Here is a 22,444-nt window from a genome sequence, read left to right as displayed (position 1 = left end):
GGGCGGCTGTGCATGACTATGCTGAGTGTGGGTGGCTGTGCTTGGCTGTGCTGAGTGCGGGCGGCTGTGCGTGACTATGCTGAGTGTGGTTGGCTGTCCTCGGCTGTGCTGAGTGGGGGTGCCTGTGCGTGGCAGTGCTGAGTGCGGACGGCTGTGCTCACTGCGGGCGGCTGTGTGTGGCTGTGCTGAGTGTGGGAGGCTGTGCGTGGCTGTGCTGAGTGTGGGGGGCTGTGCGTGGCTGTGCTGAGTGCGGGCGGCTGTGCGTGGCTGTGCGTGGCTGTGCTGAGCGTCGGCGGCTGTGCGTGGCTGTGCTGAGTGTCGGCGGCTGTGCGTGGCTGTGCTTAGTGCGGGCGGCTGTTCGTGGCTGTGCTAAGTGCAGGCGGCTGTGCGTGGCTGTGGTGAGTGCGGGCGGCTGTGCATTGCTGTGCTGAGTGCGGGCGGCTGTGCGTGGATGTGCTGAGGGTGGGCGGCTGTGAACGACTGTTCTGAGTGCAGGCGGCTGTGCTGAGTGCGGGCGGCTGTGCGTGGCTGTGCTGAGTGCGGGCGGTGGTGCGCAGCTGTGCTGAGTGCGGGCGGCTGTGCACGGCTGTGCTGAGTGAGGGAGGCTGTGCGTGGCTGTGCTGAGTGCGGGCGGCTGTGCGTGGTTGTGCTGAGTGCGGGCGGCTGTGCGTGGCTGTGCTGAGCGTCGGCGGCTGTACGTTGCTGTGCTGAGTGCCGGCGGCTGTGCGTGGCTGTGCTTAATGCGGGCAGCTGTTCGTGGCTGTGCTAAGTGCCGGCGGCTGTGCGTGGCTGTGGTGAGTGCGGGCGGCTGTGCATTGCTGTGCTGAGTGCGGGCGGCTGTGCGTGGCTGTGCTGGGTGCGGGAGGCTGTGCTTGGTTGTGCTGAGTGCGGGCGGCTGAGCGTGGCTGTGCTGAGTGCGTGTGGCTGTGCGTGGCTGTGCTGAGGGTGGGCGGCTTTGAGCGACTGTGCTGAGTGCAGGCGGCTGTGCAGAGGGCCGGCGGCTGTCCGTGGCTGTGCTGAGTGCAGGCGGCTGTGCATGGCTGTGCTGAGTGCGGGCGGCTGTGCGTGGCTGTGCTGAGTGCGGGCGGTGGTGCGCAGCTGTGCTGAGTGCGGGCGGCTGTGCGCGGCTGTGCTGAGTGCGGGCGGCTGTGCGCGGCTGTGCTGCGTACGGGTGGCTGTGCGTGGCGGTGCTGAGTGCAGGCGCTGTGCGTGGCTGTGCTGAGTGCGGGCGGCTGTGCTGAGTGCAGGTGGCTGTGAGTGACTATGCTGATTGTGGGCGGCTGTGCGCTGCTGTGCTGAGTGCAGGTGCCTGTGCGTGGCTGTGCTGAGTGCAGGCAGCTGTGCTGACTGCAGGCGGCTGTGCGTGGCTGTGCTGGGTGCGGGTCGCTGTGCGTGGCTGTGCTGAGTGCGGGCGGCTGTGCTGAGTGCGGGCGGCTGTGCGTGGCTGTGCTGAGTGCGGGCGGCTGTGCTTGGCTGTGCTGAGTGCGGGCGACTGTGCACGGCTGTGCTGCTTACGGACGGCTGTGCGTGGCGGCGCTAAGTGCGGGCGCTGTGCGTGGCTTTGCTGAGTGCAGGCGGCTGTGCTGAGTGCGGGCGGCTGTGCATGGCTGTGCTGAGTGTGGGAGGCTGTGTGTGGCTGTGCTGAGTGCGGGCGGCTGTGCGTGGCTGTGCTGAGTGCGGGCGGCTGTGCGTGGCTGTGCTGAGTGCGGGCGGCTGAGCGTGGCTGTGCTGAGTGCGGGTGGCTGTGCGTGGCTGTGCTGAGGGTGGGCGGCTGTGAGTGACTGTGCTGAGTGCAGGCGGCTGTGCTGAGGGCGGGCGGGTGTGCGTGGCTGTGCTGAGTGCAGGCGGCTGTGCGTGGCTGTGCTGAGTGCAGGTGGCTGTGCGTGGCTGTGCTGAGTGCGGGCGGTGGTGCGCAGCAGTGCTGAGTGTGGGCGGCTGTGCGCGGCTGTGCTCAGTGCGGGCGGCTGTGCGCGGCTGTGCGCAGCTGTGCTGAGTGCGGGCGGCTGTACGCGGCTGTGCTGAGTGCGGGCGGCTGTGCACGGCTGTGATGCGTACGGACGGCTGTGCGTGGCGGCGCTAAGTGCGGTCGCTGTGCGTGGCTTTGCTGAGTGCAGGCGGCTGTGCTGAGTGCGGGCGGCTGTGCACGGCTGTGCTGAGTGTGGGAGGCTGTGTGTGGCTGTGCTGAGTGCGGGCGGCTGTGCGTGGCTGTGCTGAGTGCGGGCGGCTGTGCGTGGCTGTGCTGTGTGCGGGCGGCTGAGCGTGGCTGTGCTGAGTGCGGGCGGCTGTGCTTGGCTGTGCTGAGTGCGGGCGGCTGTGCGCGGCTGTGCTGAGTGCAGGCGGCTGTACGTGGCTGTGCTGAGTGTGGGCGGCTGTGCACGGCTGTGCTGCGTACGGACGGCTGTTCATGGCGGCGCTGAGTGCAGGCGCTGTGCGTGGCTGTGCTGAGTGCGGGCGGCTGTGCTGAGTGCAGGCGGCTGTGAGTGACTATGCTGAGTGTGGGCGGCTGTGCGCTGCTGTGCTGAGTGCAGGTGCCTGTGCGTGGCTGTGCTGAGTGCAGGCAGCTGTGCTGACTGCAGGCGGCTGTGCGTGGCTGTGCTGGGTGCGGGTCGCTGTGCGTGGCTGTGCTGAGTGCGGGCGGCTGTGCGTGGCTGTGCTGAGTGCGGGCGGCTGTGCTTGGCTGTGCTGAGTGCGGGCGACTGTGCACGGCTGTGCTGCTTACGGACGGCTGTGCGTGGCGGCGCTAAGTGCGGGCGCTGTGCGTGGCTTTGCTGAGTGCAGGCGGCTGTGCTGAGTGCGGGCGGCTGTGCACGGCTGTGCTGAGTGTGGGAGGCTGTGTGTGGCTGTGCTGAGGGCGGGCGGCTGTGCGTGGCTGTGCTGAGTGCGGGCGGCTGTGCGTGGCTGTGCTGAGTGCGGGCGGCTGAGCGTGGCTGTCCTGAGTGCGGGTGGCTGTGCGTGGCTGTGCTGAGGGTGGGCGGCTGTGAGCGACTGTGCTGAGTGCAGGCGGCTGTGCTGAGGGCGGGCGGGTGTGCATGGCTGTGCTGAGTGCAGGCGGCTGTGCGTGGCTGTGCTGAGTGCAGGTGGCTGTGCGTGGCTGTGCTGAGTGCGGGCGGCTGTACGCGGCTGTGCTGCGTACGGACGGCTGTGCGTGGCTATGCTGAGTGCGGGCGGCTGTACTTGGCTGTGCTGAGTGCAGGTGGCTGTGCTTGGCTGTGCTGAGTGCGGGCGGCTGTGCGCGGCTGTGCTGAGTGCAGGCGGCTGTACGTGGCTGTGCTGAGTGTGGGCGGCTGTGCACGGCTGTGCTGCGTACGGACGGCTGTTCATGGCGGCGCTGAGTGCAGGCACTGTGCGTGGCTGTGCTGAGTGCGGGCGGCAGTGCTGAGTGCAGGCGGCTGTAAGTGACTATGCTGAGTGTGGGCGGCTGTGCGCTGCTGTGCTGAGTGCAGGTGCCTGTGCGTGGCTGTGCTGAGTGCGGGCAGCTGTGCTGACTGCAGGCGGCTGTGCGTGGCTGTGCTGGGTGCGGGTCGCTGTGCGTGGCTGTGCTGAGTGTGGGCGGCTGTGCTGAGTGCGGGCGGCTGTGCGTGGCTGTGCTTAGTGCGGGCGTGTCACGATTCACACCGTGACTGTCAAGATCCCTCAGCCGCTGCCCACAATATGTCACGGATTGGGGTGACTTTAAACCAACAGACGGCTATCACATGTGCAGGGGGCTTATCCCAGGTATCCCTCCACTGCCACAATGTGATGAAAAAACACACACGAGGCTATTGACCTCTTAGTTTACAGCAGGGGCTTATTCTAGGTATCCCACTGCTCTTCACTATACCATGAACTGCAGGGATTTGGGTCTATCCCGCTTACAGTTCCACTTAACACTTGCAGCTCTCTGGCGCCCCCCTTACTCTCAGGTCAGATTAGGTACTGCACCTGGGGTAATTAGTCGCCAGAAACGCTGCCTGCTATGTACTGGCTATTGGGTGCACTGCAGCGATGCGATAACTACTCCCACTCAGGCAGGAACAATAATTATCAAGCCGCAGTCGCTACAGGGACCCCCAAAAGCCGGCACACGGTCGCTGCCACCAGCTCCAATTGAACGGGTCTGGAGCAAACCCCAAAAAAACAGTAGCGTAATTCCCTTCAGAGACAGGGTACGGTTTAGGGCAGGAAGAACGAACTAGTATTAAATAAGATACCCCATAAATGATTTTTAGGCAGTGTTTATAAAATATTTTACAAAGATGTTACAAATGAGACAATTGCAAATATGTACAAGGTAATTATGAAAATAAAAGGATTAAAGGAAGAAAAGATAACTCACATGTTCTCAGATCATTGCATTGCAGGCAACCACACGTCCCAGCTCATTGGGCGTGCTCAGGTCTGTCCAGGAAAAACTCCAAATCTGCCTCCTGAAAGTCTCCCAGCAGCTTAAAACCTGCAGGCTGTGACCTCACAGAAAGGGCTGGCTCTTCCAACCCCTCCTACCTCTTCAGTATCATTCACTGGGCATTAAATATATCTGATGCCCGTAACTTTGCCACAGAACATAAAATAATCGCACCATACCCATCACTCATCTCGCAGTACCGTGGGCACTCCGACGAGACCAAACAAGTCCTATTTGTCACGCACACTGACTGAGAAATCCCTACTTCTTCACCAGATGGAGCTACATGCCTGTGATTATAGTGATGCGTAGATCCTCCGAGTGTGATTATGACGATATATTTTGGTGTTCGTAACTTAAACGGTTTGCATAATATCTTTCAAAAACAGAACAAAGGATTTTCATGATTCTAGAAGTTTCTCTAACAGTTCCTGCTAACACAAATTTCTCTTGCAGCTATGCTAGTCGTAAATACCTTTCGTCAATAAAACTCCCCCACAAGGCAAGCTCTTCTACACAGACAGATAGAAACACAGGGAAGGAAAGAGAACCAGAGAGAGGGGGGGGGGTTTAGCCCCCGCATGCTAGCAAGAAAACTAACTTATGATATTTCATACCATATCGTGACACCTCCCCCTTTTGGCGTGCGCTACGGCGGCAGGACCTCTCGGTATGCCTCTATGCGCACCTCCGTGGGTTCACCCTGGCGGTAGAGTCCTTCTGCATTACCATGCTCTTTGCCCGCTTTGTGTTTAACGGTGAAGTCAAATTGCTGAAGGGCAAGGCTCCAGCGTAGCAACCTGCCATTGGTTCCACACATGGTGCTTAGCCAGCGCAGAGGGTTGTGGTCGGTCACCACGGTGAAGGTGCGACCGTACAAGTAGGGCTGCAAACGCTGCAGGGCCCAGACTATGGCCAGGCACTCCTTCTCGATGGTGGAGTAGGCCACTTCCCTCGGCAAAAGTTTCCGGCTCAGGTACAACACGGGGTGCTCTTGGTCCTCCGAGTCAACCTGGCTGAGCACAGCACCAAGGCCAAACTCACTGGCGTCAGTCTGTACCAAGAACGGTCGACTGCTGTCGACGGCTTTCAACACAGGGGCGTTGCACAGTGCTGTTTTCAACGCCTGGAAGGCCCCCTCACAGCCATCTGTCCAGTTGACGATGTGGGGTAGCTTCTTCCTGGTGAGGTCCGTCAAAGGTTTTGCCAGGCTACTATAGTGCTGCACGAAGCGCCTATAGTACCCTGCAGTGCCCAGGAAGGACATCACCTGTTTCTTGTTCCTGGGAGTGGGCCAGTTCACGATCACGCCCACTTTGTCAGGCTCTGGCTTTAGGGTGTTTCCACCTACCCGGTGCCCCAGGTAGTGAACCTCCCTCATGCCCATCTGGCACTTTCCCGGCTTGATAGTCAGTCCTGCTCGGTGAATTCGCCCGAGCACCTCCTCGAGATGCTGCAGGTGTTCATCCCAGGAGGGACTGAAGATGGCAATGTCATCTAAGTACGCCACAGCGTACTTCTCCAGTCCCTGAAGCAGGAGATTGACCATCCGCTGGAAAGTGGCAGGGGCATTCTTCATGCCGAAGGGCATGACCGTGGACTCGTACAGTCCAAAGGGTGTGATAAAGGCGGACTTCTCCTGCGCCTCGGGGCTCAGGGGAATCTGCCAGTATCCGCGACTCAGATCCATTATTGTCAGGTATTCTGCGCCAGCTAACTTCTCAAGCAGCTCCTCGATGCGCGGCATTGGGTGCGCGTCAGAGGCTGTAATGGCGTTGAGCCCCCTGTAGTCCACGCAGAACCGGGTGGTCCGGTCCTTCTTTGGCACGAGAACTACAGGTGAGGCCCACGCGCTCTTTGACCGTCGAATCACCCCCAGCTGTAACATCTCATTGATCTCCTGGCGCATAATCTGCTGCACCTGGTCAGAGATTCGATAGGGTGTTCGCCGTAGTGGGGCGTGGTTCCCGGTGTCCACCTCATGGACCGCTAACTCAGTCCTTCCAGGCCGGTTGGAGAACACGACCCGGAAGGGTTCCAGTGTGGTTTGCAACTGCAACCGCTGTGGTTCATCTAGCGAGGCGCTTACCTCCACGTCCTCAATGGACCCACGGGACTTGGCTTGGGCCAGCATGTCCAGGAGGGCGTCTTCCTCCCCGTCTTCGGGTGCACTGCAGACCGGTAGGATGAAAGGTTCACGTTCGTGATGAGCCTTCATCATGTTGACGTGAAAGGCCTTTCGCCTACCCCGAGTGTGGTCAAGGGTGACCACGTAGGTGACCGGGTTGAGCTGTTGGTGGACAACGTACGGGCCCTCCCAGGCTGCCTGAAGCTTATCCGTTGGTACCGGAACCAGCACCCACACCTTTTGACCCACGTGGTAAGTCCGCTCCCGGGCGTTCTGGTCGTACCAGTGCTTCTGATCAGCCTGAGCCTGCGTCATGTTGTCATGCACCAACTGCGTCAAGGTCTGCATCTTGTCACGGAAGCGCATGACATACTCCACTATGGACACTTCGGAAGGGTTCGGCTCCTCTTCCCAGGATTCTCTTATCAACCCAAGGGGTCCCCGGACTCGCCTGCCGTACAGGAGCTCGAAGGGTGAGAACCCCGTCGAGGCCTGTGGAACCTCTCTGTAAGCGAATAGCAGGTGTGGGAGGTACCGCTCCCAGTCGCGCCCTTGTGTCTCAAACAGCATGCGTAGCATCTGTTTGAGGGTACCATTGAAGCGTTCACACAAGCCATTGGTCTGTGGGTGATACGCACTCGATACCAGGTGCTTCACCTGCATTTTCTTACAGAGAGCCTCCATTAGGTGAGACATAAATTGGGTCCCTCGATCAGTAAGCATTTCCCTGGGAAATCCTACACGTGAAAAGATGGCCAACAGGGCATCCGCCACCTTATCTGCCCTAATTGACGACAGAGCTACTGCCTCTGGGTACCGGGTAGCGTAGTCTACCACAGTAAGAATATATTGCTTTCCAGAGCTGCTGGTGACGGCCAGCGGGCCCACAATGTCCACCGCAATCCTCTGGAAAGGCTCCTCTATCACTGGCAAAGGGATCAGGGGAGCCTTAAGAGCAGGCCCCGCCTTCCCCACTCTTTGGCAGGTGACACAAGAGCGGCAGTAGTTTGACACATCTGTCCCCATCTTAGGCCAATAGAAGTGTTGAGACAGCCGGGCCTTAGTTTTGCTGATCCCCAAGTGTCCAGCTAGCGGGATCTCATGGGCAATCCGCAACAACTCACCCCGGAATTGCTGCGGGACGACCAGCTGTCTTTCCCTCAACCACTCCTTTTGTGATTCTCCGGGTACTGTCTCCCGGTACAACCTTCCTCCTTCCCAGAACACCTTCTCCTTATCAGTCTCGGAGAAGCGCGTCTCGGCGAGTTGTCTCAAACTCTCTAGGCTCGCATCTGTGTGCAGAGCGGCCTGAAACTCCTGGCTAGGGGAAGCCAGAAGTGACGTCAGGGTCCCTTCCCCACGGGAGCCCTCTGGGACCTGCACTGGGTCCACCTCTGGTTCAGTCACACTGATGACTGAGGAGGGTCCGGAAGGCAGACAGGTATCTGCGTTCCGGGCACTCTGACTGTGGGTGACAGCAGCTACGTAGGCTGTCTCCCCGGGGATTTCTACAGACCCAACAGCCGACGCTGCTATGGGCTCTACCTCCCCATCCACCCCCATTACCTCAGGAGCATTGCTACTTATGGGCCAGTTACCTTCCTCGGTGGCACTGGTCAATTTCATGGCGTCACCTGTCTCACGTTTCCCATGTATCTCCCCATTTCTTGTAGCACCGACACTTGCCCCTGCTAGGGGTTCCTCAGCCGTCTCACTCCGCAGAGCGACGTGGCTGAGCACTCCTGTACCTATGGACACATCAACTTTCACAGAAACATCATTATCAGATACAGTTGGCACAGGTACAACATTTTCACCATCACTCCTAGGGAAAAAATGGTTAGCAGATGCATCACTACAAGATAAAGCATGGTCAGGTAACACATGCGATTTCCCATCATCATCATCATCAGGGTTAACGTTACGCTTATTAGCAGATTGGGGAGGGGTGTCAGGGACGTAGTATGCAAACAACCTCCCCAAATCAGTCCCCAACAAAACATCAGTGGGCAAATTATCAGACAGCCCCACTTCTTTCACCCCGCTCCCGGCACCCCAATCAATAAAAACCCGGGCCATCGGTAAGGGACAGCTGATGCCCCCAATCCCAGTGACAGTCAGGGTTTTCCCCGGAATGATTTCTTCAGGGGCCGCCAGTTCGGGTCGGATGAGGGTTCGTTCAGCCCCGGTGTCCTTGAGGCCTGTAGCAACACGACCTCCCACAGTGACGGGCTGTACGTTGTCACACACCCTCCCAGCCACACCACCCACCAAAAGAACTGCTGCATTAGGCCCTGGGGCCTGGGATGAGGAGTTCTTCTGCTTGGCTTGACATTGGTGACTGAGGTGTCCAGTCTGCCTGCAGTGGTAACACTGGCGAAGTTCGGTGGTAGGTCTGGTGCTGTTGGCCACGGGGACAGGACCTCTGGTGTGTTGGCTGGCAGGGGTACTGGCATTGGCTGCAGGCTTACCCCCTCTCCAGCTGGTGGTGACTGGCTTCCGCACTTCCGATCTACGGTTGGCCTCATAGGCATCGGCAATCTGCGCTGCTTTCGTCACATCGTTGGGTTCTCTGTCCATCACGAACTGTCGCACTTCAGTTGGGCAAAGACGGAAGAACTGGTCTTTGATCATCAGGTCTCGCAGCTGTGTAAAGGTGGTCACTGACAGTCCTTGGGTCCACTGGTCAAAGTGGGTCCCCAGTCTATGCACCACATCACTGTAACTGTCGTGTGGGCCACGTAGGAGGGTCCGAAACTTTTTACGGTACACCTCGGGTGTAAGCTGGTACTTGGCTATCAGAGCCTGCTTGATGGCCTCATAGTCACCATCTTGTTCTTGAGGGAGTGCAGCAAACGCCTCCAGGGCTTTTCCTCTCAGCCCTGGTGTCAGGTATCGTGCCCATTCTTGTGTAGGCAGCTGGTACTGTCTGCAGGCTTTCTCAAATGCCCGCAGAAACGTGTCCAAGTCCCCATCCTTTTCCATAACAGGAAAGTGGTCGGGCCGGGGCTTTGGTGTCTGAGCGCTGCTGGATTCACGGCTCTGGGACGACCCCTGCATTTGCAGTTGGGCCATCTGCAGCTGGTACTCCCGCTGCGCTTGGGCCTCTCGCTCGGCTCGCTGGGCCTGGGCCTCTCGCTCGGCTCTCTCAGCCTCTCGCTCGGCTCTCTCTTGGTATTGCTGGATCAGCTGCAGACGTCGGTCCAGGTCATCTGCGGGGCATTGTTGCAGAGCCAGCTGCAGGAGGAGGTCTGCACCCCCCTGGTTGCCAGTAGGGCCCGTATTCAGTGGTTGGACCTCTGCTGCAGCACCATGTTCGCTTGTGCCGGCTTCTGCGGCCTCTGGGCTCTGTGGCCTGGCTTGGTCTGCTTCACATTGCACCAGTTCAGCGACCATTTGAGCCTTGGTTTTGTTTGTACAGTCAATCTGCTGTGACATGCACAACGCCATAAGAGTGTCCTTGGACTGCTTCTTATAAAAGGTTTCTCCCAGCACAACCATGGTTGCCAAATAAAAGATAGGATAGAAAAACGAAGAAAAAGGGAGGGGATAATTACCAGTACACAATTGTCTCACAACTAATAAACACTGAGTTCGTTCTCCAAACTTATTTGCGCAGAGTTCTCGCAAGAAGTTTCTGCAAGTTTTTAGTGAGAGGAATGATTGCTCAAACCAAATCACTAATGCTCTAATATCCCACCGCTGCCACCAATATGTCACGATTCACACCGTGACTGTCAAGATCCCTCAGCCGCTGCCCACAATATGTCACGGATTGGGGTGACTTTAAACCAACAGACGGCTATCACATGTGCAGGGGGCTTATCCCAGGTATCCCTCCACTGCCACAATGTGATGAAAAAACACACACGAGGCTATTGACCTCTTAGTTTACAGCAGGGGCTTATTCTAGGTATCCCACTGCTCTTCACTATACCATGAACTGCAGGGATTTGGGTCTATCCCGCTTACAGTTCCACTTAACACTTGCAGCTCTCTGGCGCCCCCCTTACTCTCAGGTCAGATTAGGTACTGCACCTGGGGTAATTAGTCGCCAGAAACGCTGCCTGCTATGTACTGGCTATTGGGTGCACTGCAGCGATGCGATAACTACTCCCACTCAGGCAGGAACAATAATTATCAAGCCGCAGTCGCTACAGGGACCCCCAAAAGCCGGCACACGGTCGCTGCCACCAGCTCCAATTGAACGGGTCTGGAGCAAACCCCAAAAAAACAGTAGCGTAATTCCGTTCAGAGACAGGGTACGGTTTAGGGCAGGAAGAACGAACTAGTATTAAATAAGATACCCCATAAATGATTTTTAGGCAGTGTTTATAAAATATTTTACAAAGATGTTACAAATGAGACAATTGCAAATATGTACAAGGTAATTATGAAAATAAAAGGATTAAAGGAAGAAAAGATAACTCACATGTTCTCAGATCATTGCATTGCAGGCAACCACACGTCCCAGCTCATTGGGCGTGCTCAGGTCTGTCCAGGAAAAACTCCAAATCTGCCTCCTGAAAGTCTCCCAGCAACTTAAAACCTGCAGGCTGTGACTTCACAGAAAGGGCTGGCTCTTCCAACCCCTCCTACCTCTTCAGTATCATTCACTGGGCATTAAATATATCTGATGCCCGTAACTTCGCCACAGAACATAAAATAATCGCACCATACCCATCACTCATCTCGCAGTACCGTGGGCACTCCAACGAGACCAAACAAGTCCTATTTGTCACGCACACTGACTGAGAAATCCCTACTTCTTCACCAGATGGAGCTACATGCCTGTGATTATAGTGATGCGTAGATCCTCCGAGTGTGATTATGACGATATATTTTGGTGTTCGTAACTTAAACGGTTTGCATAATATCTTTCAAAAACAGAACAAAGGATTTTCATGATTCTAGAAGTTTCTCTAACAGTTCCTGCTAACACAAATTTCTCTTGCAGCTATGCTAGTCGTAAATACCTTTCGTCAATAAAACTCCCCCACAAGGCAAGCTCTTCTACACAGACAGATAGAAACACAGGGAAGGAAAGAGAACCAGAGAGAGGGGGGGGGGTTTAGCCCCCGCATGCTAGCAAGAAAACTAACTTATGATATTTCATACCATATCGTGACAGGGCGGCTGTGCTTGGATGTGCTGAGTGCGGGCGACTGTGCACGGCTGTGCTGCTTACGGACGGCTGTGCGTGGCGGCGCTAAGTGCGGGCGCTGTGCGTGGCTTTGCTGAGTGCAGGCGGCTGTGCTGAGTGCGGGCGGCTGTGCACGGCTGTGCTGAGTGTGGGAGGCTGTGTGTGGCTGTGCTGAGTGCGGGCGGCTGTGCGTGGCTGTGCTGAGTGCGGGCGGCTGTGCGTGGCTGTGCTGAGTGCGGGCGGCTGAGCGTGGCTGTGCTGAGTGCGGGTGGCTGTGCGTGGCTGTGCTGAGGGTGGGCGGCTGTGAGCGACTGTGCTGAGTGCAGGCGGCTGTGCTGAGGGCGGGCGGGTGTGCATGGCTGTGCTGAGTGCAGGCGGCTGTGCGTGGCTGTGCTGAGTGCAGGTGGCTGTGCGTGGCTGTGCTGAGTGCGGGCGGCTGTACGTGGCTGTGCTGCATACGGACGGCTGTGCGTGGCTATGCTGAGTGCGGGCGGCTGTACTTGGCTGTGCTGAGTGCAGGCGGCTGTGCTTGGCTGTGCTGAGTGCGGGCGGCTGTGCGCGGCTGTGCTGAGTGCAGGCGGCTGTACGTGGCTGTGCTGAGTGTGGGCGGCTGTGCACGGCTGTGCTGCGTATGGACGGCTGTTCATGGCGGCGCTGAGTGCAGGCGCTGTGCGTGGCTGTGCTGAGTGCGGGCGGCTGTGCTGAGTGCAGGCGGCTGTGAGTGACTATGCTGAGTGTGGGCGGCTGTGCGCTGCTGTGCTGAGTGCAGGTGCCTGTGCGTGGCTGTGCTGAGTGCGGGCAGCTGTGCTGACTGCAGGCGGCTGTGCGTGGCTGTGCTGGGTGCGGGTCGCTGTGCGTGGCTGTGCTGAGTGCGGGCGGCTGTGCTGAGTGCGGGCGGCTGTGCGTTGCTGTGCTGAGTGCGGGCGGCTGTGCTTGGCTGTGCTGAGTGCGGGCGACTGTGCACGGCTGTGCTGCTTACGGACGGCTGTGCGTGGCGGCGCTAAGTGCGGGCGCTGTGCGTGGCTTTGCTGAGTGCAGGCGGCTGTGCTGAGTGCGGGCGGCTGTGCACGGCTGTGCTGAGTGTGGGAGGCTGTGTGTGGCTGTGCTGAGTGCGGGCGGCTGTGCGTGGCTGTGCTGAGTGCGGGCGGCTGTGCGTGGCTGTGCTGAGTGCGGGCGGCTGAGCGTGGCTGTGCTGAGTGCGGGTGGCTGTGCGTGGCTGTGCTGAGGGTGGGCGGCTGTGAGCGACTGTGCTGAGTGCAGGCGGCAGTGCTGAGGGCGGGCGGGTGTGCATGGCTGTGCTGAGTGCAGGCGGCTGTGCGTGGCTGTGCTTAGTGCAGGTGGCTGTGCGTGGCTGTGCTGAGTGCGGGCGGTGGTGCGCAGCTGTGCTGAGTGCGGGCGGCTGTGCGCGGCTGTGCTGAGTGCGGGCGGCTGTGCGCGGCTGTGCGCGGCTGTGCTGAGTGCGGGCGGCTGTACGCGGCTGTGCTGAGTGCGGGCGGCTGTGCACGGCTGTGATGCGTACGGACGGCTGTGCATGGCGGCACTGAGTGCGGGCGCTGTGCGTGGCTGTGCTGAGTGCGGGCAGCTGTGCTGAGTGCGGGCGGCTGTGCGTGGCTGTGCTGAGTGCGGTCGGCTGTGCTTGGCTGTGCTGAATGCGGGTGCCTGTGTGTGGCTGTGCTGAGTGCGGGCGGCTGTGCTCACTGCGGGCGGCTGTGTGTGGCTGTGCTGAGTGTGGGAGGCTGTGCGTGGCTGTGCTGAGTGCGGGCGGCTGTGCTTGGCTGTGCTGAGTGCGGGCGGCGGTGCGCAGCTGTGCTGAGTGCTGGCGGCGGTGCGCGGCTCTGCTGAGTGCGGGCGGCTGTGCGCGTCTGTGCGCGGCTGTGCTGAGTGCGGGTGGCTGTACGCGGCTGTGCTGAGTGCGGGCGGCTGTGCACGGCTGTGCTGCGTACGGACAGCTGTGCATGGCGGCGCTGAGTGCGGGCGCTGTGCGTGGCTGTGCTGAGTGCGGGCAGCTGTGCTGAGTTTGGGCGGCTGTGCGGAGTGCGGGCGGCTGTGCTTGGCTGTGCTGAGTGCGGGCGGCTGTGCTTGGCTGTGCTGAGTGCGGGCGGCGGTGCGCAGCTGTGCTGAGTGCGGGCGGCTGTGCGCGGCTGTGCTGAGTGCGGGCGGCTGTGCGCGGCTATGCTGAGTGCGGGCGGCTGTACGCGGCTGTGCTGAGTGCGGGCGACTGTGCACGGCTGTGCTGCGTACGGACAGCTGTGCGTGGCGGCGCTGAGTGCGGGCGCTGTGCGTGGCTGTGCTGAGTGCAGGCGGCTGTGCTGACTTCGGGCGGCTGTGCGTGACTATGCTGAGTGTGGGCGGCTGTGCGTGGGTGTGCTGAGTGCGGGTGCCTGTGCGTGGCTGTGCTGAGTGCGGGCGGCTGTGATCACTGCGGGCGGCTGTGTGTGGCTGTGCTGAGTGTGGGAGGCTGTGCGCGGCTGTGCTGAGTGCGGGCGGCTGTGCTTGGCTGTGCTGAGTGCGGGCGGCTGTGCTTGGCTGTGCTGAGTGCGGGCAGCGGTGCGCAGCTGTGCTGAGTGCTGGCGGCGGTGCGCGGCTGTGCTGAGTGCGGGCGGCTGTGCGCGTCTGTGCTGAGTGCGGGCGGCTGTGCGCGGCTGTGCGCGGCTGTGCTGAGTGCGGGTGGCTGTATGCGGCTGTGCTGAGTGGGGGCGGCTGTGCACGGCTGTGATGCGTACGGACGGCTGTGCATGGCGGCGCTGAGTGCGGGCGCTGTGCGTGGCTGTGCTGAGTGCGGGCAGCTGTGCTGAGTGCGGGCGGCTGTGCGTGGCTGTGCTGAGTGCGGTCGGCTGTGCTTGGCTGTGCTGAGTGCGGGTGCCTGTGCGTGGCTGTGCTGAGTGCGGGCGGCTGTGCTCACTGCGGGCGGCTGTGTTTGGCTGTGCTGAGTGTGGGAGGCTGTGCGTGGCTGTGCTGACTGCGGGCGGCTGTGCTTGGCTGTGCTGAGTGCGGGTGGCGGTGCGCAGCTGTGCTGAGTGCTGGCGGCGGTGCGCGGCTGTGCTGAGTGCGGGCGGCTGTGCGCGTCTGTGCGCGGCTGTGCTGAGTGCAGGCGGCTGTACGCGGCTGTGCTGAGTGCGGGCGGCTGTGCACGGCTGTGCTGCATACGGACAGCTGTGCATGGCGGCACTGAGTGCGGGCGCTGTGCGTGGCTGTGCTGAGTGCGGGCAGCTGTGCTGAGTGCAGGCGGCTGTGCGTGGCTGTGCTGAGTGCGGGCAGCTGTGCTTGGCTGTGCTGAGTGCGGGCGGCTGTGCTTGGCTGTGCTGAGTGCGGGCGACATTGCGCAGCTGTGCTGAGTGCTGGTGGCGGTGCGCGGCTGTGCTGAGTGCGGGCGGCTGTGCGCGGCTGTGCTGAGTGCGGGTGGCTGTGCGCGGCTGTGCTGAGTGCGGGCGGCTGTACGCGGCTGTGCTGAGTGCGGCTGTGCACGGCTGTGCTGCGTACGGACGGCTGTGCGTGGCTATGCTGAGTGCGGGCGGCTGTACTTGGCTGTGCTGAGTGCAGGCGGCTGTGCTTGGCTGTGCTGAGTGCGGGCGGCTTTGCGCGGCTGTGCTGAGTGCAGGCGGCTGTACGTGGCTGTGCTCAGTGTGGGCGGCTGTGCACGGCTGTGCTGCGTACGGACGGCTGTTCATGGCGGCGCTGAGTGCAGGCGCTGTGCGTGGCTGTGCTGAGTGCAGGCGGCTGTGCTGAGTTTGGGCGGCTGTGCGTGACTATGCTGAGTGTGGGCGGCTGTGCGTGGCTGTGCTGAGTGCGGGTACCTGTGCGTGGCTGTGCTCACTGCGGGCGGCTGTGCGTGGATGTGCTGAGTGTGGGAGGCTGTGCGTGGCTGTGCTGAGTGCGGGCGGCTGTGCGTGGCTGTGCTGAGTGCACGCGGCTGTGCGTGGCTGTGCTGAGCGTCGGCGGCTGTGCGTGGCTGTGCTGAGTGCCGGTGGCTGTGCGTGGCTGTGCTTAATGCGGGCAGCTGTTCGTGGCTGTGCTAAGTGCCGGCGGCTGTGCGTGGCTGTGGTGAGTGCGGGCGGCTGTTCATTGCTGTGCTGAGTGCGGGCGGCTGTGCGTGGCTGTGCTGGGTGCGGGAGGCTGTGCATGGTTGTGCTGAGTGCGGGCGGCTGAGCGTGGCTGTGCTGAGTGCGGGTGGCTGTGCGTGGCTGTGCTGAGGGTGGGCGGCTGTGAGCGACTGTGCTGAGTGCAGGCGGCTGTGCTGAGGGCGGGCGGGTGTGCGTGGCTGTGCTGAGTGCAGGCGGCTGTGCGTGGCTGTGCTGAGTGCAGGTGGCTGTGCGTGGCTGTGCTGAGTGCGGGCGGTGGTGCGCAGCTGTGCTGAGTGCGGGCGGCTGTGCGCGGCTGTGCTGAGTGTGGGCGGCTGTGCGCGGCTGTGCTGCGTATGGGCGGCTGTGCGTTGCGGTGCTGAGTGCGGGCGCTGTGCGTGGCTGTGCTGATTGCAGGCGGCTGTGCTGACTTCGGGCGGCTGTGCATGACTATGCTGAGTGTGGGCGGCTGTGCGTGGGTGTGCTGAGTGTGGGTGCCTGTGCGTGGCTGTGCTGAGTGCGGGCGGCTGTGCTCACTGCGGGCGGCTGTGTGTGGCTGTGCTGAGTGTGGGAGGCTGTGCGTGGCTGTGCTGAGTGCGGGCGGCTGTGCTTGGCTGTGCTGAGTGCGGGCGGCTGTGCTTGGCTGTGCTGAGTGCGGGCGGCGGTGCGCAGCTGTGCTGAGTGCTGGCGGCGGTGCGCGGCTGTGCTGAGTGCGGGCGGCTGTGCGCGTCCGTGCTGAGTGCGGGCGGCTGTGCGCGGCTGTGCTGAGTGCGGGCGGCTGTACGCGGCTGTGCTGAGTGCGGGCGGCTGTGCACGGCTGTGCTGCGTACGGACAGCTGTGCATGGCGGTGCTGAGTGCGGGCGCTGTGCGAGGCTGTGCTGAGTGCGGGCGGCTGTGCTGAGTGCTGGCGGCGGTGCGCGGCTCTGCTGAGTGCGGGCGGCTGTGCGCGTCTGTGCGCAGCTGTGCTGAGTGCGGGTGGCTGTACGCGGCTGTGCTGAGTGCGGGCGGCTGTGCACAGCTGTGCTGCATACGGACAGCTGTGCATGGCGGCGCTGAGTGCGGGCGCTGTGCGTGGCTGTGCTGAGTGCGGGCAGCTATGCTGAGTTTGGGTGGCTGTGCGGAGTGCGGGCGGCTGTGCGTGGCTGTGCTGAGTGTCGGCGGCTGTGCGTGGCTGTGCTTAGTGCGGGCGGCTGTTCGTGGCTGTGCTAAGTGCGGGCGGCTGTGCGTGGCTGTGCTGAGCGTCGGCGGCTGTGCGTGGCTGTGCTGAGTGCCGGTGGCTGTGCGTGGCTGTGCTTAATGCGGGCAGCTGTTCGTGGCTGTGCTAAGTGCCGGCGGCTGTGCGTGGCTGTGGTGAGTGCGGGCGGCTGTGCATTGCTGTGCTGAGTGCGGGCGGCTGTGCGTGGCTGTGCTGGGTGCGGGAGGCTGTGCATGGTTGTGCTGAGTGCGGGCGGCTGAGCGTGGCTGTGCTGAGTGCGGGTGGCTGTGCGTGGCTGTGCTGAGGGTGGGCGGCTGTGAGCGACTGTGCTGAGTGCAGGCGGCTGTGCTGAGGGCGGGCGGGTGTGCGTGGCTGTGCTGAGTGCAGGCGGCTGTGCGTGGCTGTGCTGAGTGCAGGTGGCTGTGCGTGGCTGTGCTGAGTGCGGGCGGTGGTGCGCAGCTGTGCTGAGTGCGGGCGGCTGTGCGCGGCTGTGCTGAGTGTGGGCGGCTGTGCGCGGCTGTGCTGCGTATGGGCGGCTGTGCGTTGCGGTGCTGAGTGCGGGCGCTGTGCGTGGCTGTGCTGATTGCAGGCGGCTGTGCTGACTTCGGGCGGCTGTGCGTGACTATGCTGAGTGTGGGCGGCTGTGCGTGGGAATGCTGAGTGCGGGTGCCTGTGCGTGGCTGTGCTGAGTGCGGGCGGCTGTGCTCACTGCGGGCGGCTGTGTGTGGCTGTGCTGAGTGCGGGAGGCTGTGCGTGGCTGTGCTGAGTGCGGGCGGCTGTGCTTGGCTGTGCTGAGTGCGGGCGGCTGTGCTTGGCTGTGCTGAGTGCGGGCGGCGGTGCGCAGCTGTGCTGAGTGCTGGCGGCGGTGCGCGGCTGTGCTGAGTGCGGGCGGCTGTGCACGTCTGTGCTGAGTGCGGGCGGCTGTGCGCGGCTGTGCTGAGTGCGGGCGGCTGTACGCGGCTGTGCTGAGTGCGGGCGGCTGTGCACGGCTGTGATGCGTACGGACGGCTGTGCATGGCGGTGCTGAGTGCGGGTGCTGTGCGTGGCTGTGCTGAGTGCGGGCAGCTGTGCTGAGTGCGGGCGGCTGTGCGTGGCTGTGCTGAGTGCGGGCGGCTGTGCTTGGCTGTGCTGAGTGCGGGTGCCTGTGCGTGGCTGTGCTGAGTGCGGGCGGCTGTGCTCACTGCGGGCGGCTGTGTGTGGCTGTGCTGAGTGTGGGAGGATGTGCGTGGCTGTGCTGAGTGCGGGCGGCTGTGCTTGGCTGTGCTGAGTGCGGGTGGCGGTGCGCAGCTGTGCTGAGTGCTAACGGCAGTGCGCGGCTGTGCTGAGTGCGGGCGGCTGTGCGCGGCTGTGCTGACTGCGGGCGGCTGTACGCGGCTGTGCTGAGTGCGGGCGGCTGTGCACGGCTGTGCTGCGTACGGACAGCTGTGCATGGCGGCGCTGAGTGCGGGCGCTGTGCGTGGCTGTGCTGAGTGCGGGCGGCTGTGCTGAGTGCTGGCGGCGGTGCGCGGCTCTGCTGAGTGCGGGCGGCTGTGCGCGTCTGTGCTGCGTACGGACAGCTGTGCATGGCGGCGCTGAGTGCGGGCGCTGTGCGTGGCTGTGCTGAGTGCGGGCGGCTGTGCTGAGTGCTGGCGGCGGTGCGCGGCTCTGCTGAGTGCGGGCGGCTGTGCGCGTCTGTGCGCAGCTGTGCTGAGTGCGGGTGGCTGTACGCGGCTGTGCTGAGTGCGGGCGGCTGTGCACGGCTGTGCTGCATACGGACAGCTGTGCATGGCGGCGCTGAGTGCGGGCGCTGTGCGTGGCTGTGCTGAGTGCGGGCAGCTATGCTGAGTTTGGGTGGCTGTGCGGAGTGCGGGCGGCTGTGCGTGGCTGTCCTGAGTGTCGGCGGCTGTGCGTGGCTGTGCTTAGTGCGGGCGGCTGTTCGTGGCTGTGCTAAGTGCGGGCGGCTGTGCGTGGCTGTGCTGAGCGTCGGCGGCTGTGCGTGGCTGTGCTGAGTGCCGGTGGCTGTGCGTGGCTGTGCTTAATGCGGGCAGCTGTTCGTGGCTGTGCTAAGTGCCGGCGGCTGTGCGTGGCTGTGGTGAGTGCGGGCGGCTGTGCATTGCTGTGCTGAGTGCGGGCGGCTGTGCGTGGCTGTGCTGGGTGCGGGAGGCTGTGCATGGTTGTGCTGAGTGCGGGCGCTGTGCGTGGCTGTGCTGATTGCAGGCGGCTGTGCTGACTTCGGGCGGCTGTGCGTGACTATGCTGAGTGTGGGCGGCTGTGCGTGGGAATGCTGAGTGCGGGTGCCTGTGCGTGGCTGTGCTGAGTGCGGGCGGCTGTGCTCACTGCGGGCGGCTGTGTGTGGCTGTGCTGAGTGCGGGAGGCTGTGCGTGGCTGTGCTGAGTGCGGGCGGCTGTGCTTGGCTGTGCTGAGTGCGGGCGGCTGTGCTTGGCTGTGCTGAATGCGGGCGGCGGTGCGCAGCTGTGCTGAGTGCTGGCGGCGGTGCGCGGCTGTGCTGAGTGCGGGCGGCTGTGCGCGTCTGTGCGCAGCTGTGCTGAGTGCGGGTGGCTGTACGCGGCTGTGCTGAGTGCGGGCGGCTGTGCACGGCTGTGCTGCATACGGACAGCTGTGCATGGCGGCGCTGAGTGCGGGCGCTGTGCGTGGCTGTGCTGAGTGCGGGCAGCTATGCTGAGTTTGGGTGGCTGTGCGGAGTGCGGGCGGCTGTGCCTGGCTGTCCTGAGTGTCGGCGGCTGTGCGTGGCTGTGCTAAGTGCGGGCGGCTGTGCGTGGCTGTGCTGAGCGTCGGCGGCTGTGCGTGGCTGTGCTGAGTGCCGGTGGCTGTGCGTGGCTGTGCTTAATGCGGGCAGCTGTTCGTGGCTGTGCTAAGTGCCGGCGGCTGTGCGTGGCTGTGGTGAGTGCGGGCGGCTGTGCATTGCTGTGCTGAGTGCGGGCGGCTGTGCGTGGCTGTGCTGGGTGCGGGAGGCTGTGCATGGTTGTGCTGAGTGCGGGCGCTGTGCGTGGCTGTGCTGATTGCAGGCGGCTGTGCTGACTTCGGGCGGCTGTGCGTGACTATGCTGAGTGTGGGCGGCTGTGCGTGGGAATGCTGAGTGCGGGTGCCTGTGCGTGGCTGTGCTGAGTGCGGGCGGCTGTGCTCACTGCGGGCGGCTGTGTGTGGCTGTGCTGAGTGCGGGAGGCTGTGCGTGGCTGTGCTGAGTGCGGGCGGCTGTGCTTGGCTGTGCTGAGTGCGGGCGGCTGTGCTTGGCTGTGCTGAGTGCGGGCGGCGGTGCGCAGCTGTGCTGAGTGCTGGCGGCGGTGCGCGGCTGTGCTGAGTGCAGGCGGCTGTGCACGTCTGTGCTGAGTGCGGGCGGCTGTGCGCGGCTGTGCTGAGTGCGGGCGGCTGTACGCGGCTGTGCTGAGTGCGGGCGGCTGTGCACGGCTGTGATGCGTACGGACGGCTGTGCATGGCGGTGCTGAGTGCGGGTGCTGTGCGTGGCTGTGCTGAGTGCGGGCAGCTGTGCTGAGTGCGGGCGGCTGTGCGTGGCTGTGCTGAGTGCGGGCGGCTGTGCTTGGCTGTGCTGAGTGCGGGTGCCTGTGCGTGGCTGTGCTGAGTGCGGGCGACTGTGCTCACTGCGGGCGGCTGTGTGTGGCTGTGCTGAGTGTGGGAGGATGTGCGTGGCTGTGCTGAGTGCGGGCGGCTGTGCTTGGCTGTGCTGAGTGCGGATGGCGGTGCGCAGCTGTGCTGAGTGCTAACGGCAGTGCGCGGCTGTGCTGAGTGCGGGCGGCTGTGCGCGGCTGTGCTGACTGCGGGCGGCTGTACGCGGCTGTGCTGAGTGCGGGCGGCTGTGCATGGCTGTGCTGCGTACGGACAGCTGTGCATGGCGGCGCTGAGTGCGGGCGCTGTGCGTGGCTGTGCTGAGTGCGGGCGGCTGTGCTGAGTGCTGGCGGCGGTGCGCGGCTCTGCTGAGTGCGGGCGGCTGTGCGCGTCTGTGCGCAGCTGTGCTGAGTGCGGGTGGCTGTACGCGGCTGTGCTGAGTGCGGGCGGCTGTGCACGGCTGTGCTGCATACGGACAGCTGTGCATGGCGGCGCTGAGTGCGGGCGCTGTGCGTGGCTGTGCTGAGTGCGGGCAGCTATGCTGAGTTTGGGTGGCTGTGCGGAGTGCGGGCGGCTGTACTTGGCTGTGCTGAGTGCGGGCGGCTGTGCGCGGCTGTGCTGAGTGCGGGCGGCTGTGCGCGGCTATGCTGAGTGCGGGCGGCTGTACGCGGCTGTGCTGAGTGCGGGCGACTGTGCACGGCTGTGCTGCGTACGGACAGCTGTGCGTGGCGGCGCTGAGTGCGGGCGCTGTGCGTGGCTGTGCTGAGTGCAGGCGGCTGTGCTGACTTTGGGCGGCTGTGCGTGACTATGCTGAGTGTGGGCGGCTGTGCGTGGGTGTGCTGAGTGCGGGTGCCTGTGCTTGGCTGTGCTGAGTGCGGGCGGCTGTGATCACTGCGGGTGGCTGTGTGTGGCTGTGCTGAGTGTGGGAGTCTGTGCGTGGCTGTGCTGAGTACGGGCGGCTGTGCTTGGCTGTGCTGAGTGCGGGCGGCTGTGCTTGGCTGTGCTGAGCGTCGGCGGCTGTGCGTGGCTGTGCTGAGTGCCGGTGGCTGTGCGTGGCTGTGCTTAATGCGGGCAGCTGTGCGTGGCTGTGCTTAATGCGGGCAGCTGTTCGTGGCTGTGCTAAGTGCCGGCGGCTGTGCGTGGCTGTGGTGAGTGCGGGCGGCTGTTCATTGCTGTGCTGAGTGCCGGCGGCTGTGCGTGGCTGTGCTGGGTGCGGGAGGCTGTGCATGGTTGTGCTGAGTGCGGGCGGCTGAGCGTGGCTGTGCTGAGTGCGGGTGGCTGTGCGTGGCTGTGCTGAGGGTGGGCGGCTGTGAGCGACTGTGCTGAGTGCAGGCGGATGTGCTGAGGGCGGGCGGGTGTGTGTGGCTGTGCTGAGTGCAGGCGGCTGTGCGTGGCTGTGCTGAGTGCAGGTGGCTGTGCGTGGCTGTGCTGAGTGCGGGCGGTGGTGCGCAGCTGTGCTGAGTGCGGGCGGCTGTGCGCGGCTGTGCTGAGTGTGGGCGGCTGTGCGCGGCTGTGCTGCGTATGGGCGGCTGTGCGTTGCGGTGCTGAGTGCGGGCGCTGTGCGTGGCTGTGCTGATTGCAGGCGGCTGTGCTGACTTCGGGCGGCTGTGCATGACTATGCTGAGTGTGGGCGGCTGTGCGTGGGTGTGCTGAGTGTGGGTGCCTATGCGTGGCTGTGCTGAGTGCGGGCGGCTGTGCTCACTGCGGGCGGCTGTGTGTGGCTGTGCTGAGTGTGGGAGGCTGTGCGTGGCTGTGCTGAGTGCGGGCGGCTGTGCTTGGCTGTGCTGAGTGCGGGCGGCTGTGCTTGGCTGTGCTGAGTGCGGGCGGCGGTGCGCAGCTGTGCTGAGTGCTGGCGGCGGTGCGCGGCTGTGCTGAGTGCGGGCGGCTGTGCGCGTCCGTGCTGAGTGCGGGCGGCTGTGCGCGGCTGTGCTGAGTGCGGGCGGCTGTACGCGGCTGTGCTGAGTGCGGGCG

The sequence above is a fragment of the Ranitomeya variabilis genome, chromosome 4, assembly GCF_051348905.1.
Source record: "Ranitomeya variabilis isolate aRanVar5 chromosome 4, aRanVar5.hap1, whole genome shotgun sequence".
NCBI lineage: Eukaryota > Metazoa > Chordata > Amphibia > Anura > Dendrobatidae > Ranitomeya > Ranitomeya variabilis.
Note: the sequence above shows the minus strand (reverse complement) of the source record.